This window comes from Ovis aries, chromosome 7, assembly GCF_016772045.2.
Source record: "Ovis aries strain OAR_USU_Benz2616 breed Rambouillet chromosome 7, ARS-UI_Ramb_v3.0, whole genome shotgun sequence".
Classification (NCBI taxonomy): domain Eukaryota; kingdom Metazoa; phylum Chordata; class Mammalia; order Artiodactyla; family Bovidae; genus Ovis; species Ovis aries.
The window spans coordinates 74,857,918-74,873,213 of record NC_056060.1 but is presented as its reverse complement, the minus strand read 5'-3'; positions in this window follow the sequence as shown (position 1 = coordinate 74,873,213).

Genomic DNA, 15,296 nt, shown 5'->3' with positions numbered 1-15,296 from the left:
CATACCTGGTACATGATAGGTATTCTGGAATGTGCCCCGACTGCTACAACTGGGAATGGCAAGGTAGTTCACAACTGATACCTCACACAGAAATTTAGTATCCAAGCGACTCCTTGAGCTTGTCCTCTACAATGATCCAAAATGCTCTTTGTCCCCTCTTTTCTTTTTTTCTTTTTCCTTTTTGGCTGCACGGCTTGCAGGATCTTAGCTCCCTGACCAGGGATCAAACCCAGGCCCCAGCAGTGAAAGCACCAAGTCCTAACCACTAGACTGCCAGGGAATTCCACACCCTGCACTCTTGTTTAAAGATGTTCTTTTCTTTTTTAAACGGTTTATTCATTTTGGCTGTGCTGGGTCGACATAGTTTCTCTAGCTGCGGTGCACAGGCCTCCCGTCGCAGTGGCTTCTCTTGTTTCAGAGCATGGGCTCCAGGCACGCAGGCTTCAGTAGTTGCGGCATGTGGCTCTGTTTTTGTGGAACAGGGGCTCAGCAGTTGCGTCTCCTGGGTTCCAGAGCATAAGCTCAAGTAGTTACGGCAAGTGGGCTTAGTTGCTCCACGGCCCATGGGATCTTCCCCGACTGGAAGTTGAACTGGTGTCCCCTGCATTGCAGGGCAGATTCCTAACCACTGGACCACCAGGGAAGCCTTAAAGATGTTCTAATGAAGCTAAACTCCCTTTCCCAAATTCCTCCAGGTGGGTCCCCATGGGTCCGTGGACTCATAGTGCCACCCTCAAGTCACTGGCTGGCATGGCCATCTGGGGTTGGGGCTTTGGAAAAAGTGATACATGAGGGTCTACAGTAGGCCAAGGCCTCGAAGGCGTCCTTCATAGGAGCCGGTTCAGCAAGCAAGAGCTGGGAGGGCTGAAGTGGGACCTTGCCTGACACTTGGTTGTTTGCAGTTGGAAAATGAGTAATTACTGCCTTTGCCGTAGAAACAAGCTACCTCTTTTGACTAAAACAAAAATAAAATCCACAAAAACATCTAGCAAACAGGCATATGGAATTGACCAGAAAGAGGACTAAAGTCTCAAGAACAAATTGCTTATTGATTGAAGCAAAAGGTCTTAATAAGAACTGGCTTCAGCACAAATACAGCTTTTGAATCCGCAGCATCTCACTCCAACCCAAGTGACCTGCAGGTGGGGCCCAAGGAGCCTATATAGAGATGATGGTCAGGTATAGAAAGCACTGGGCTCTGGTCACATGATTCACAAAGGGCCCCCTACTCTGGCTTCGGACGTCATCTCTAGATGACAGGATTGAGAGACATTGATGTTTGGTGTAGATCTCTAAGTCCAAGTTCCATCGCTGCCTGTAGAGCACTTCATGTCATAGATTTAAAATAAATCAGGGCATTATAGTGCAAAAGCATAATTACCTTTACTCTATGTTTCTGTGTATTAATCTGTCAAATATAAACTTTTAAAATATAGCACAGTTCCCAGCAACCTTTTGAGTGGGGACATTTCTTCACACTTTAATATTTGTTGCTGTTCAGTCACTAAGTTGTATCTGACTCTTTGCCACCCCATGGACAGCAGCACACTAGGCTTCCCTGTCCTTCACTACCTCCAGGGAGTTTGCTCAAACTCATGTCCATTGAGTCAGTGATGTCATCCAACCATCTCATCCCCTGTCATCCCCTTCTCCTCCTGTCCTCAATCTTTCCCAACATCAGGGTCTTTGCCAATGAGTCAGCTACTAGGAACCTTAAAAAATGCACCTAACTGCAGGTTACTCTCAACCTCTAAGTGGCCCTGGCCAAGATCTGCTGTTGAGAGCAAAGAATTCCTGCAAAAATGGTTTTTCCCTTTTTCACATTGATTTTTCTCAAGACTTTCTTGCTTCTCTGTAAGAGGAGACAATCTGGTAAAGGATCCGTCTCCTCATTTAGAGGAAATCCATCTGCAAGAACAAGCCCTGAAAATTCCCCTTGTTCAACCAGACTGAAGGGCCTCTGAGCATATTCACACACGGAATGTCTGGCTCCCTCCCTACACCCACTCCACCAGGGTTTGAACTACAGACATAGCACATTTCTCTGTATTCCTGCCAGCTCTAAATCATGGCCTCATGTAGCACCAACGTGAGGTTTTCTTTACCTCTTATGTAAACCCCCAAAGCCTGCAATAAAACACATCCAAATTTTCACTGGAGCATTTGCCACCTGCTCCTGGTCCCCCTAAGGTGAAGCTGTGATACTTGGCCTTGAAGTCTGAGATGTTTTTGTTAATGGGACACACCTCAGAAATCAGTTTCAAGAAAAAAGGGTAGAAGCCTCCCTCTGGAACTTCCTCTCTTGAAGTTAATAAAAATGTCAGTGATGGACTGTGTCCAGCGGGGCTGCTGGCAGCCAACGTACAGTCGCAGATGAACTGCAGCCACGCCGTTTTCCCACACAGGCTGCCGACATCTCACCCTGTAGAGACCAGCTCTTCTTTTTTTTTTTTTTCTTTCATTTTTACTTTATTTTATTTTACAATACTGTATTGGTTTTGCCATACATTGACATGAATCCACCACGGGTGTACATGCGTTCCCAAACATGAACCCCCCTCCCACCTCCTTCCCCATAACAACTCTCTGGGTCATCACCGTGTAACATGTATACTATCATGTAAGAATTGAATCGCCAGTCTATGTCCGACGCAGGATACAGCATGCTTGGGGCTGGTGCACGGTGAGACCAGCTCTTCTTAGGAAACACAGCTAGCACTAAAACCTCATAAATCTGAGCGTTGATCCAGAGACTCCGCAGTTTCTGTTTCAGGGATGAACTGTTCACTCAATAAATGTATGTATCAGGAATTCCCTGGTGGTCCAGTAGTTAGGACTCCTACGCTTCCAATACAGGAAACCCAGACTCGATCCCTGGTCAGGGAACTAAGGACACAAAAGTTTAGCATGCCCCCCCAAAAGGAAAAAAAATATGTATATTTTAAGGTAGAATTTTTAAAAGTTGGGGTACAATTCATATAATATAAATACCATCACCTTAAAGTTTACAGTTCAGTGTTTTTTAGTATATTTCCTGTATTGTGCAACTATTACATCTCTCTAATTCATGTGAAGAGATTTTTTTCTTTTTTTTATTATCCCCCCCCTCCCACTAACCCCTAACAACCACTGGGTTTTTTATAGATTTGTCTATTCTGGACGCTTAAGTGGATTCATATAATATGCAGCCTTTTGTCTCTGGCTTATTTCACTTAGCATAATGTTTTCAAGGTTGTAACAGTACGTTATTACTTTTTATGGTTGAATAATATTCCACTGTATGGATACACCGCATTCTATTCATGCATGCATGAGCTGATGGACATTTGGGTATTTCTGCTTTTTGGTTATTATGAATATTACTGCTATGAACATTTGCATACAAGTTTCTGTGTGGACACATGTTTTCAGTTCTCTTGGGTAAATACCTAAGAGCAGAATTGCGCACACTATGGTGACTTTGTTTAACTTCCTGAGGAAGTACCAGACTCTTCTCTCACTCAATGCATGTTAACCAGCTCCCACACCCTCTGCACCAGGAACCAAGAGCACAGTGGTGGACCTGGCAGGCCTGGCTACTTGCCCTCTGGGGCATGCAACTCGGCAGAAGGAGACATTAAACAGATTATTAAAAATAATGATAAAAAACAGCACAAAAAAAAAAGATTACTTGTACAAATTCCAAGAAGGGGAAGTTCATGCCGCTATGAGACTATAATACAGGGAGGCCTGACCTGAGGATTGAACCAAGGTCATAGGACAAGAACACAGGCACTCTTGAAACAACAAATTTAGGACCTGTGATACCAGAAAAACCTCCTAATTAACGGGAAATTGAAATGAAGAAGTTCTGTAATTAAGTGGGGTTTTGAAATCTCTCACCATTTGGGGGCAGAGATGCTCCACCCGCCCCTGTGGAAGGTCTGAAGTGATTTATGGGAATATTTAGCCATGGAAATGTGACAAGGGAACAGGCCAATAATGTTTGAGGATAACAATGAATAAACTCTCAGGCTGCCTTCCTCCTCCTCTTTAAGGCCCAGGAGAATTTTCTCCCTTCACTTGCCCCTGCCTTCCTGACTCAGACCTTTGCAGCTTTCCCTTCCTGAGGCCCTTCCCAACAGCCACTTACAAAATCAACCACCTATTGTTTAAAGTAGCAGTTCAAATTCAGCCTCTCACAGGAAGAAGGGAAGCTCTGGAAATGTCAGCAATTAACTCCCAGGAATGTGAAAGTTTAGTTTGACCTCAAGAGATGAATGTTGCTGTATTTCAAGTGGCAGAATTTTATGAAGTTTCGTTCCTGCTGAATGAATGTAAAATATGTGTACTGTGGTCAAGGCACTGGGTTAGGTGCTCTAGGGAGATACAGAGAAACAGGGGTGTTGGCCTCAGTCCTGTCCTTAAGAAAGTGTCCAGTGAGAGGGAAGAGCCTGATGAAAGATATACACCGCATATGTGAGTCCCGTGAGGCTGATGGATCCATAAGAGAAAGAGTTATGTGGGGGAGGAAGAGAGGTCTCCTTGGGTTGTGTTGGGAACCCCAGACTTCACAAAGGAAGTGAGACTGAGGATAAACAAATAGGCTTTACACAGGCACCCAGCAGGGGAGATGACTTTCCAACACAGCAGATGACAGGTGCAAAGGCCCAGCAGTAGAAATTTGAAAGATATGCTAGGTATAACATAGAGGTTCCTGAATGATGCTTTGTTTTTTTAAAAAATGGAGACACCTTGAAGTTTCTAGTTTTAATCGAATAGCCCCAGTAAGGTCTGAGGTTTCTCTTTCATCCCTAAACAAGGAGATATCAAACTATCAGGGTGCAATGATCAGAAAGAGAACACTGCTGGCTATTCAGTTCCTTTTTCCCTCGCTTCACCCCAAGTGTGGGCAACATCCCATAAGCTTAGGGTCCCTTGATGCAGATGACACTGAATATATGCAAAAGAGCTCTCTTCTGGCTGATCCTGGCTGGTGGTGGTCGTTGGAGGAGCAGGGTGGGGCCTCTACCAGGGTCTCTGGGATAGGCTGGGATCCCTCCACCCATCCACACATGCATAGGTCTTACCTATCAGATGTGGTATGAGACTTTTTGCTTTCCATCCTCCATTTTGTCACTGGTTGGTTCATTCCTGTTATCAGACAGAGTGCCTGATGAACTATGGATGGAGGTTTGTGACATTGTACAGGAGACAGGGATCAAGACCATCCTCAAGAAAAAGAAATGCAAAAAGCAAAATGGTTGTCTGAGGAGGCCTTACAAATAGCTGTGAAAAGAAGAGAAGTGAAAAGCAAAGGAGAAAAGGAAAGATATAGCCATTGGAATGCAGAGTTCCAAAGAATAGTGAGGAAAGATAAGAAAGCCTTTCTCAGCGATCAGTTCAGTTCAGTTCAGTTTAGTCGCTCAGTTGTGTCCGACTCTTTGCAACCCCATGAACTGCAGCAACCAGGCCTCCCTGTCCATCACCAACTCCTGGAGCCTACCCAAACTCGTGTCCATTGAGTCAGTGATGCCATCCAACCATCTCATCTTCTGTCATCCTCTTCTTCTCTCACCTTCAATCTTTCCCAGCATCAGGGTCTTTTCAAATGAGTCAGCTCTTCACATCAGGAGGCCAAAGTATTGGAGTTTCAGCTTCAACATCAGTCCTTCCAATGAACATTCAAGACTGATCTCCTTTAGGATGGACTGTTTGGATCTCCTTGCAGTCCAAGGGACTCTCAAGAGTCTTCTCCAACACCACAGTTCAAAAGCATCAATTCTTCTGCACTCAGCTTTCTTTATAGTCCAACTCTCACATCCATACATGTGAAAAACCATAGCCTTGACTAGACGGACCTTTGCTGACAAAGTAATGTCTCTGCTCTTTAATATGCTGTCTAGGTTGGTTATAACTTTCCTTCCAAGGAGTAAGCGTCTTTTAATTTCATGGCTGTAATCACCATCTGCAATGATTTTAGAGTCCCAAAAAATAAAGTCAGCCCTCAGTGCAAAGAAATAGAGGACATCAATAGAATGGGAAAGACTAGTGATCTCTTTAAGAAAATTAGAGATACCAGGGAAACATTTCATGCAAAGATGGGCTCAATAAAGGATAGAAATGGTATGGACCTCACAGAAGCAGAAGATATTAAGAAGAGGTGTCAAGACTACACAGAAGAACAGTACAAAAAAGATTTTCATGATGCAGATAATCATGAAGGTGTAATCACTCACCTAGAGTCAGACATCCTGGAATGTGAAGTCAAGTGGGCCTTAGAAAGCAACACTATGAACAAAACTAGTGGAGGTGATGGAATTCCAGTTGAGCTATTTCAAATCCTAAAAGGTGATGCTGTGAAAATGCTGCACTCAATATGTCAGTAAATTTGGAAAACTCTGCAGTGGCCACAGGACTGGAAAAGGTCAGTTTTCATCCCAATCCCTAAGAAAGGCAATGCCAAAGAATGCTCAAACTACCGCACAATTGCACTCATCTCACATGCTAGCAAAGTAATGCTCAAAATTCTCCAAGTCAAGCTTCAACAATACGTGAACTGTGAACTTCCAGATGTCCAAGCTTGTTTTAGAAATGGCAGAGGAACCAGAGATCAAATTGGCAACATCCACTGGATCATTAGAAAAGCAAGAGAGTTCCTGAAAAACATCTGTTTCTGCTTTATTGACTATCCCAAAGCCTTTGACTGTATGGATCACAAGAAACTGGAAAATTCTGAAAGAGATGGGAATACAGACCACCTGACCTGCCTCTTGAGAAATCTGTATGCAGGTCAGGAAGCAACAGTTAGAACTGGACATAGAACAACAGACTGGTTCTAAATAGGAAAAGGGGTACGTCAAGGCTGTATATTGGCACCCTGCTTATTTAACCTATATGCAGAGTACATCATGAGAAACACTGGGCTGGATGAAGCACAAGCTGGAATCAAGATTGCCGGGAGATATATCAATAATCTCAGATATGCAGATGACACCACCCTTATGGCAGAAAGTGAAGAGGAACTAAAAAGCCTCTTGATGAAAGTGCAAGAGGAGAGTGAAAAAGTTGGCTTAAAGCTCAACATTCAGAAAACGAAGATCATGGCATTTGGTCCCATCACTTCATGGTAAATAAATGGGGAAACAGTGACAGACTTTATTTTTGGGGGCTCCAAAATCACTGCAGATGGTGACTGCAGTCTTGAAATTAAAAGATGCTTATTCCTTGGCAGGAAAGTTATGACCAACCTAGACAGCATATTAAAAAGCAGAGAAAAAAAAAAAAAAAAAAAAGCAGAGACGTTACTTTGCCAACAAAGGTCCATCTAGCCAAGGCTATGGTTTTTCCAGTAATCATGTATGGATGTGAGAGTTGAACTATAAAGAAAGCTGAGTGCAGAAGAATTGATGTTTTTGAACTGTGGTGTTAGAGAAGACTCTTGAGCGTCCCTTGGACTGCAAGGAGATCCAACCAGTCCATCCTAAAGGAGATCAGTCCTGAGTATTCATTGGAAGGACTGATGTTGAAGCTGAAACTCCAGTACTTTGGCCACCTGATGTGAAGCGCTGACTCATTTGAAAAGACCTGATGCTGGGGAAGATTGAAGGTAGGAGAAGAAGGGGATGACAGAGGGTGAGATGGTTGGATGGCATCAGTGACTCAATGGACATGAGTTTGAGTAAACTCCGGGAGTTGGTGATGGACAGGGAGGCCTGGTTGCTGCAGTCCATGGGGTCACAAAGAGTCGAACATGACTGAACTGGACTGAACTGAACTGGTTCATATCTATACTCCCCAGACTTCCTCCACAGGAATCTTTGGAATTTCTCTGTTCCTTTCCTTTTTCTGGGGCTTCCCAGGTGGCACTAGTGCTAAAGAACCCACCTGCCAATGCAGGAGACATAAGAGATGCTGGTTTGATCCCTGGGTCGGAAGATCCCCTGGAGAATGGCATGGTTTTTATTGAATAGTCCCAGTAAAGTGTAAGTTTTCTCTTTCATCCCTCCAGTATTCTTGCCTGGAGAATTCCATGGACAGAGGAGCCTGGAAGTCTACAGTCCATGGGGTTGCAAAAAGTTGGACACGACTGAAATGACTTAGCAGGTATGCACTTCCTCTACAGAACTGCTTCTCAATAGGGTTGCTGATGTCCTCCTTGAGCAGTTTTGGAAAAGCGTAGGTGCTGGTTTTGGTGGTCTCAATGCTGGAGAGGGCACTATTGACTTTTAAAAGATATTTGTTTATTTTCATTTACTTATCTAGCTATACTAGGTCTGAGTTGTGGCACGTTTTTTGTTGCGGCATGTGGAATCTAGTTCCTTGACCAGGGATCGAACCCAGGCTCCCTATATTGGGAGCACAGAGTTTTAGCCACTGGCTCACGAGGGAAGTCCCCACTACTAGGTTTTAGTAGGGAGAGATCACAGAGGCCAGGAGTCCTCCTGTGATTGTTGGAAAGTTCTGTAGGAATTGCCTTATATCTCCCATGACATTGGCATGTTCCCTGAGACATTTCTATTGGTAAAACAGCTTATTTATAGATTAGCAATCTATTTCGCTAGGCTTTGAGCTTTGAAACCTATTAATAACTCCACTTTACACGTAAACACAATGTGATTTTGCAAACTTTTATATGCTCAGATTTCCCCCAAATCCCACCACCCTCCACCCCATCCCAGGAATACAACTACCATGTAAACAGGAAAAATTGCACTTTGTCTTGTATAGAGTTTTAGAGCGTTCACCATTTTGGAAAATCACACCACCCACAGCATCTCCACTCATGTTTTTTGAGTTGCCCTTGGGATACACCTGTAGTAGTCTGCACCTGTGCGGCTCACATTCAAAGTGATGCTGTGAACAGATGCAGGAATCTGACTTCTCTACTGTAACTGTGACAGCAGCCACACTGGAGAACTTACATTTTGAAAGACATAATACTTGATTATAAATTGGTTTCCTTTTCCCTTATGTCACAGTTGGACATTTGCTACATCATATTTTCCAAAGATGCCACACCAACACATACCCCATGCCATAAGCATATGCTTCTTACAACATGGTATTTATATTACTCTATTGAATTCACAGCAGGGGGCATTCTGTGATCGCTTTGCTTGTATTTGGCTAAACTTTTATAACAGCCTTGACCAGTAGAATGTGGTGGAAGTACACTGTGTGAGTTCTGAAACTAGGTGTAATGGTTAGTTTTATGTGTCAACTGGGCTGGGCCACAGTGCCCAGATATTTGGTCAAACACTATTCTGGATGCTTCTTTGAGGATTTTTGGGGGATGAGATTAACATTTAAGTCTGCAGGCTTTGAGTAAAGCAGATTGCCCTCCATGATGCGGCTGAGCCTCATTCAATCAGCTGAAGGCTCGAATAGAACCAAAGACTGACCTCTCCCAACAAGACGGAATTCCGTGGCAGACCACTTTTGGCCTTGAACTGTAACATTGGCACCCCTCTCTGGATCTCCAGAATACTGGCCCGCTTTGTAGATTTGGACTTGCAGCCTCCATAATCACATGAACCTATTCCTAACTCTGTGTGTGTATACACACCCTTGAACACTGCAGGGATTAGGGGTGATGATCCTCTACACAGCTGGAAATCTGTAGTTCCTCTGTATCCATAGTTCCACACCTAAGGATTCAATTAACTGAGGATAGTATAGTACTATCTATACTATTCAAGAGTATTTACTCTTGAAAAAATATCCTTTTATAAATCCCTGGACCCATGCAGTTCAAATCCATATTGTTCAAGGGTCAGCTATATGTGTATATATATATATATATATAGAGAGAGAGAGAGAGAGAGAGAGAGAAGCTGCCTTGTTGTGAGGAAGCCCAGACCATGTGTGGAAGCCACATGTGGATGTTCCCGCCAACAGCGTCAGTGAGATTCCCAATTGAAAGCCAGTATCAGTGACCAGACGCATGAGTGAAGACACATTTAAATGATTTCAACCCCTAGCCTTCATCAACATCTGCCATCTGAAGCCCTAGATATCACAGGGCAGAGAATAGTCATTCTCACTGTGTTTGATCTGAATTCCTAACCAATAGAAATCTTGAGATAATAAATAATTTTGCTTCAAGACTTAGTTCAAAATTTTAATCTAAATGATTCAGTGCTTGAAAGACCAAGATGGATACGGTCTCTAAAGAGGGTGAAGATTAAAACTGCAAGGAAGGCTTTGCTCTCAAATCTGTGAAAACTAAATATACCCTCCCTAATCTACAGACACCCCCACCCTAGGTGACTTCTTGAACAGGTGTTTTAAGTGATGAGCCAGAGTAGAGCCCAAACCACACCCTCCAATGTCCAGCTTAGAGAGATGCCACTTCCCCTCCCAGTGGCTACACACCTGACCCTTAGGGTCTGGCCTCCCACATGTACCTTCAATCCCCACCTTCCTACATTTGAGACACTGATGGCCTGCCTTTAGGATAAGCTACTGGCCAGGAATCCCTGGCTGCCTTCCAGAACTTCTGAAATGAGGAGACTTAGATGGGCCACCTCCGGATTCAGAGTGGAGCCCTCTGGACACCTAGAGGAAATTCAATCAAGCCCCAGGCTGTTCAGGAAGAGATAGATGCTTGCCCCAGCAAGGGACAGGAAACCTGGATTGTGAAGTAAGAGCTCCATCCCGGGGCTTTGCTTCAGACTTCAATGCTTTAGCCTGGGGATCTGAATTCAGGCCAAAGAAAATAATTCTAACTAGTGGCTGATTCCAAAGACAATGCCTATGATGATGACGACAAGGTCTCAAAGCAGAGCAGCCAGGAGGGAACCCGGGAGGGACCCAGCCACAAAGCTGGAAAGCTAATGTTTGTACAATGACAGTTCTTCATCCCTTTGAAACATGTTCAGGCAGTAAAGGCAGCTAGAGGTTGTGGAAGGCTTGCCATGTGCCAGGTATCAGGGTAAGCTCCTTACCAACATTGTCTTTTTTTTCTTTTAACTTTTGGCCCTACCTGAATTTCTCTGGTGACTCAGATGGTAAAGAATCTGCCTGCAATGCAGGAGACCCAGGTTCCATCCCTGGGTCAGAAGACCCCTTGGAGAAGGGAGTGGCTACCCATTCTGGTATTCTTGCCTGGAGATTTCCAAGGACAGTGGAGCCTGGCGGGCTACAGTCCATGGGGTTCCAAAGAGTCAGACACAACTAAGATGCGACACTTTCACTTCACTTCACTGAGGCATGGGGGCCCTTAGTTCCCTGACCAGGGATAGACCCTGGCTCCTTGCATTGCAAGGATTCTTAACCACTGGACTACTGGGAAGTCCCTCGTTGAACTCTTAAAATTCAGTGACGTAAGTAGAGTGTTAGCTATACTTCACAGAAGGAGAAACTGAAACTTGGTTTGCAAAGGAAGTCAGGTGTGTTGAATTTTAAAGCCCATCTTCCCACCCACTTTTGCTGTTATCCTGCTTTTAAAGGCAGAGCGACTGTTCCCCACTTAATTACTTGAGTGTGTGTTTCCCAAGTTCAAGGACATGCTGCAACGTAACCACAGTACAACCATGACAATCAGGAAATTGACACAGATTCAAGGATACCGTCTAATCCACGGACTCATTCAGATTTCACTGCTCGTCCCAGTGACGCTGATTACAGGCCCAGCATTCAAAGCTGGATCACAGTTGCATTCACTTGCCATGTCCCTTGAGCCTTTTTCAATCTAGGACAGTTCCTCAGGCTTTCCTCACCTTTCACGACCTTGATATTTTGAAGAGCACAGGCCAGGCCCACTATGGCATGTTCCTCAATTTGGATTTGTCTGATGCTTCCTCATGATTTATATATTTGAGGCAGGAATACCACAGAAATATTGCTGTGCTCTTTTCAGGGCATTGTATTAGGAGGTGCATAACATCAGTTTTTCCTGTTACTGATAAACACAGGGGGACTTTGAACCAAGGACTTGGAGTCCGTATGAGAAGAAAGACTGCAAGAGCCTGGAATTCTGTCCCCCACAATGAACACTTCAATGTACTTTGACCAATGGGCCAACCGACAGAGGCCGGACCTGGTCTATGAGGGGAGCAATAGAATCACTTTGAAGTTATTAGGAGAGAACAGGTTGTGTTGGCCAGGACTCCACCCCTCCTAGGGAGGGAACCTGAATGGTTGGGAAGGAATTCCCCAAAAGCCCTTTGGAGAAGAGGGTAAGGCCCCACAGGGTATTCTCACACAGCCGAAAGGGTCAAAAGCTACATGCTGGGTAAGAACAAGAATGAAGCTGATATAAGAGGGGAAAAGAAAATAGGAAGAGCGAGGGAGGAGAGTAATCATCATCCAAAGGGCTCAGAGTATTTGCTTCATGTACCTTCATGGGTGTTTAAATATATATGCTTTGCAGAAAACCATAATTTGAAAAGGTGCAGGCACCTCAATGTTTATGGCAGTGCTGTTTACAAAAACCAAGACACGGAAGCAACCAAAGTGTCCATCAACTGATGAATGGGTAAAGAATGTATACACACAAACACGCAACAGAATACAGCTGCTGCTACTGCTGCTGCTAAGTCGCTTCAGTCGTGTCTGACTGTTAGCCACCCCATGGACTGCAGCCCACCAGGCTCCTCCGTCCATGGGATTTTCCAGGCAAGAGTACTGGAGTGGGGTGCCGTTGCCTTCTCCAAATGGAATACTACTCAGCCATAAAAAGAACAAAATAATGCCATTTGCAGCAACATGGATGGATCTAGAGATTAGCATACTAAGTGAAGTGAGCTAGACAGAGAAAGACAAATATCACATAATATCACTTATACGTGGAATCTTAAAATAAATGATACAGATGAACTTGTATACGAAACAGAAATAGACCTACAGACACAGAAAATAAAAACCTTATGGTTACCAAAAGGGGAAGCTGTGGGGAGGGATAAATTAGTCGTTTGAGGTGAACAGACACAGACTACTATATATAAGATAGGTAACCAACAAGGACCTACCATTTGGTACAGGGAGCTATACTCAGAGTTTTATAATAACTTGTAAGGGAAAAGAACCGGAAAAAAGATATATACATACAACTGAATCACTTTGCTATACACCTGAAACTAACACAGCATTGTAAAGCAAATATACTTCAATTAGAAAAAGAAAAAGAAAAAAGAAGAACATACTTTATTTTGATGTACTTCTTATGCACTGGACTTGGAGCCAAGATCATTGGGTCAATTACTCAGTCTGGCTGACTCAGTTTTCTCATCTGTAAAATGAAGAGACGATACCTCCCAGGATCGCCCCGAAACGCCGCCTCATCACATATGCAGGCACTGTTGATGGTGTGTCTGCTGTGTGACCCCACTGTTCCTTGGGCTGGGAATGCAACAGAGAACAAAACAGAGAAGAATGCTTTTCTTTTGCCTCCACCGAGCTGACATTCTGGGAGCAGCCTTCCAGAGTATTCTCTAAACTGCCGGGCACTGTGCACGGTTAAGGAATTCCTGCTCTTCAGGTTACAGTGAGTGTGACCTGTGTATTACAGACGGGAACGAAGTCACAGAGGCAGTTTGAGCAATGGCGGCCCTAAGGGAAGAAAGGTCTCCTCTCAATTCTGTTCAGACTGTGTCATCTGTCGAAGGACACGTGCCTGTCTGGAAATCTGACAGAGAGAGAAAGGCAAAAGGCGCCCTCTTGCCTTTCTCTCTCTGCTTCTTTCTTAAATCTGGATCCTCGGGATTTCTCTGGTGTTCCAATGATTAAACTTCACCTTCCTATGCAGGGGGTACATGTTTGGTCCCTGGTCAGAGAGCTAAGATCCCACATGCCTCATGGCCAAAAGAGCCAAACCGTAAAACAGAAACAATATTGTAACAAATTCAACAAAGATTTTAAAGATGGTCCATATTTTAAAAAAAAAGCTAAAAAAAATAAACTGAGTCCGCCTTGTGTGAAAGTGAAAGTGTTCATCACTCAGTTGTGACCAACTCTTTGCGACTTCCACAGACTGTAGCCCGCTAGGGTCCTCTGTCCATGGGATCTTCCAGGCCAGAATACTGGATTGGGTTGCCATTTCCTTCTCCAAAATATTTTTTCTTCCAATTTTGTTGAGATATAATTGACATGCTTACTGGCTCAGTTGTGTCTGACTCTTTGTGACCCCATGGACTGTAGCCTGCCAGGCTCCTCTGTCCATGGGATTCTCCAGGCAAGAGTACTGGAGTGGGTTACCACACCCTCCTCCAGTGGATCTTTCTGGCCGAGGGATGGAACCCCTGTCACTTACGTCTCCTGCACTGAGAGACAGGTTCATTATCACTAGCTCCACCTAGGAAGCCCTGTGCCACACCACCTCTCTTTCCCACAACTCTGCTTCCTTTTGCTTCAGCTGTGCAAACTCTTATTTGGGAAATCTACATTCCCTGGTGGCTCAGAGGTTAAAGCATCTGCCTGGAATGTGGGAGACTCAGGTTCAATCCCCGGGTGGGGAAGATCCCCTGGAGAAGGAAAATGGCAACCCACTCCAGGACTCTTGCCTGGAGAATCCCGTGGAGGGAGGAGCCTGGTAGGCTACATACAGTCCATGGGGTCGCAAAGTGTTGGACAAGACTGAGCGACTTCATTCACTTCACTTCACTTCACTTCTCTTCACTTTACATTCCTATCCTTTTCAAACTTCTCCAAGAGTCATGCGGTTTCCAATTCTAAAAGCTAAAAGTATTACATGGCACCAGAGGAGGCGGACATGAACCATGTAACACGGGAGAGGGTGAACACAATCCCACGGCTGAAGCATAAACTTGTTTCTTATTTTATAAAACATTCCATTAGTTGGTTCCCCAAATAGGAGCGTTGCTTCCTGGTTTCTATGGTGATTTAAAAAATTTTCTCAAACATTAATATCCATATGAGACTGAACACGAATTCAACAAACCAGAGCTCTGTGATGGCCAGAGCTATTACTGCTTGTGAGGGACACTGCATCAGCCAAATGCCCGCCCAGCTCTGGATCGCAGCTGGCCAGGGGCACAGACCACAAGGCTCCCCTCCACCTAGGTTTCCGTTCTGATGTTAAATGAACCCAGCTGCTTGGCTTTGCTCATATTCACTGACTTCTTTCTGCTGAGGATGTTATTTTAATTTTAAGGGCAGTTTTAGATTCACAGACAAATTCAAAGGAAGGTACAGAGATGCCCCATATATCTCTTGCCCCCACGAATGCATAGCCTCCTGTATTATCCGCATCTCCCTCCAGAGTGGTGTATTTGTTACAGTTGATGAACCCACATCGACACATCATAAGTACCCAAACTCCACTGCTGTTGCACATCCCATGGGTTTGGACAAAT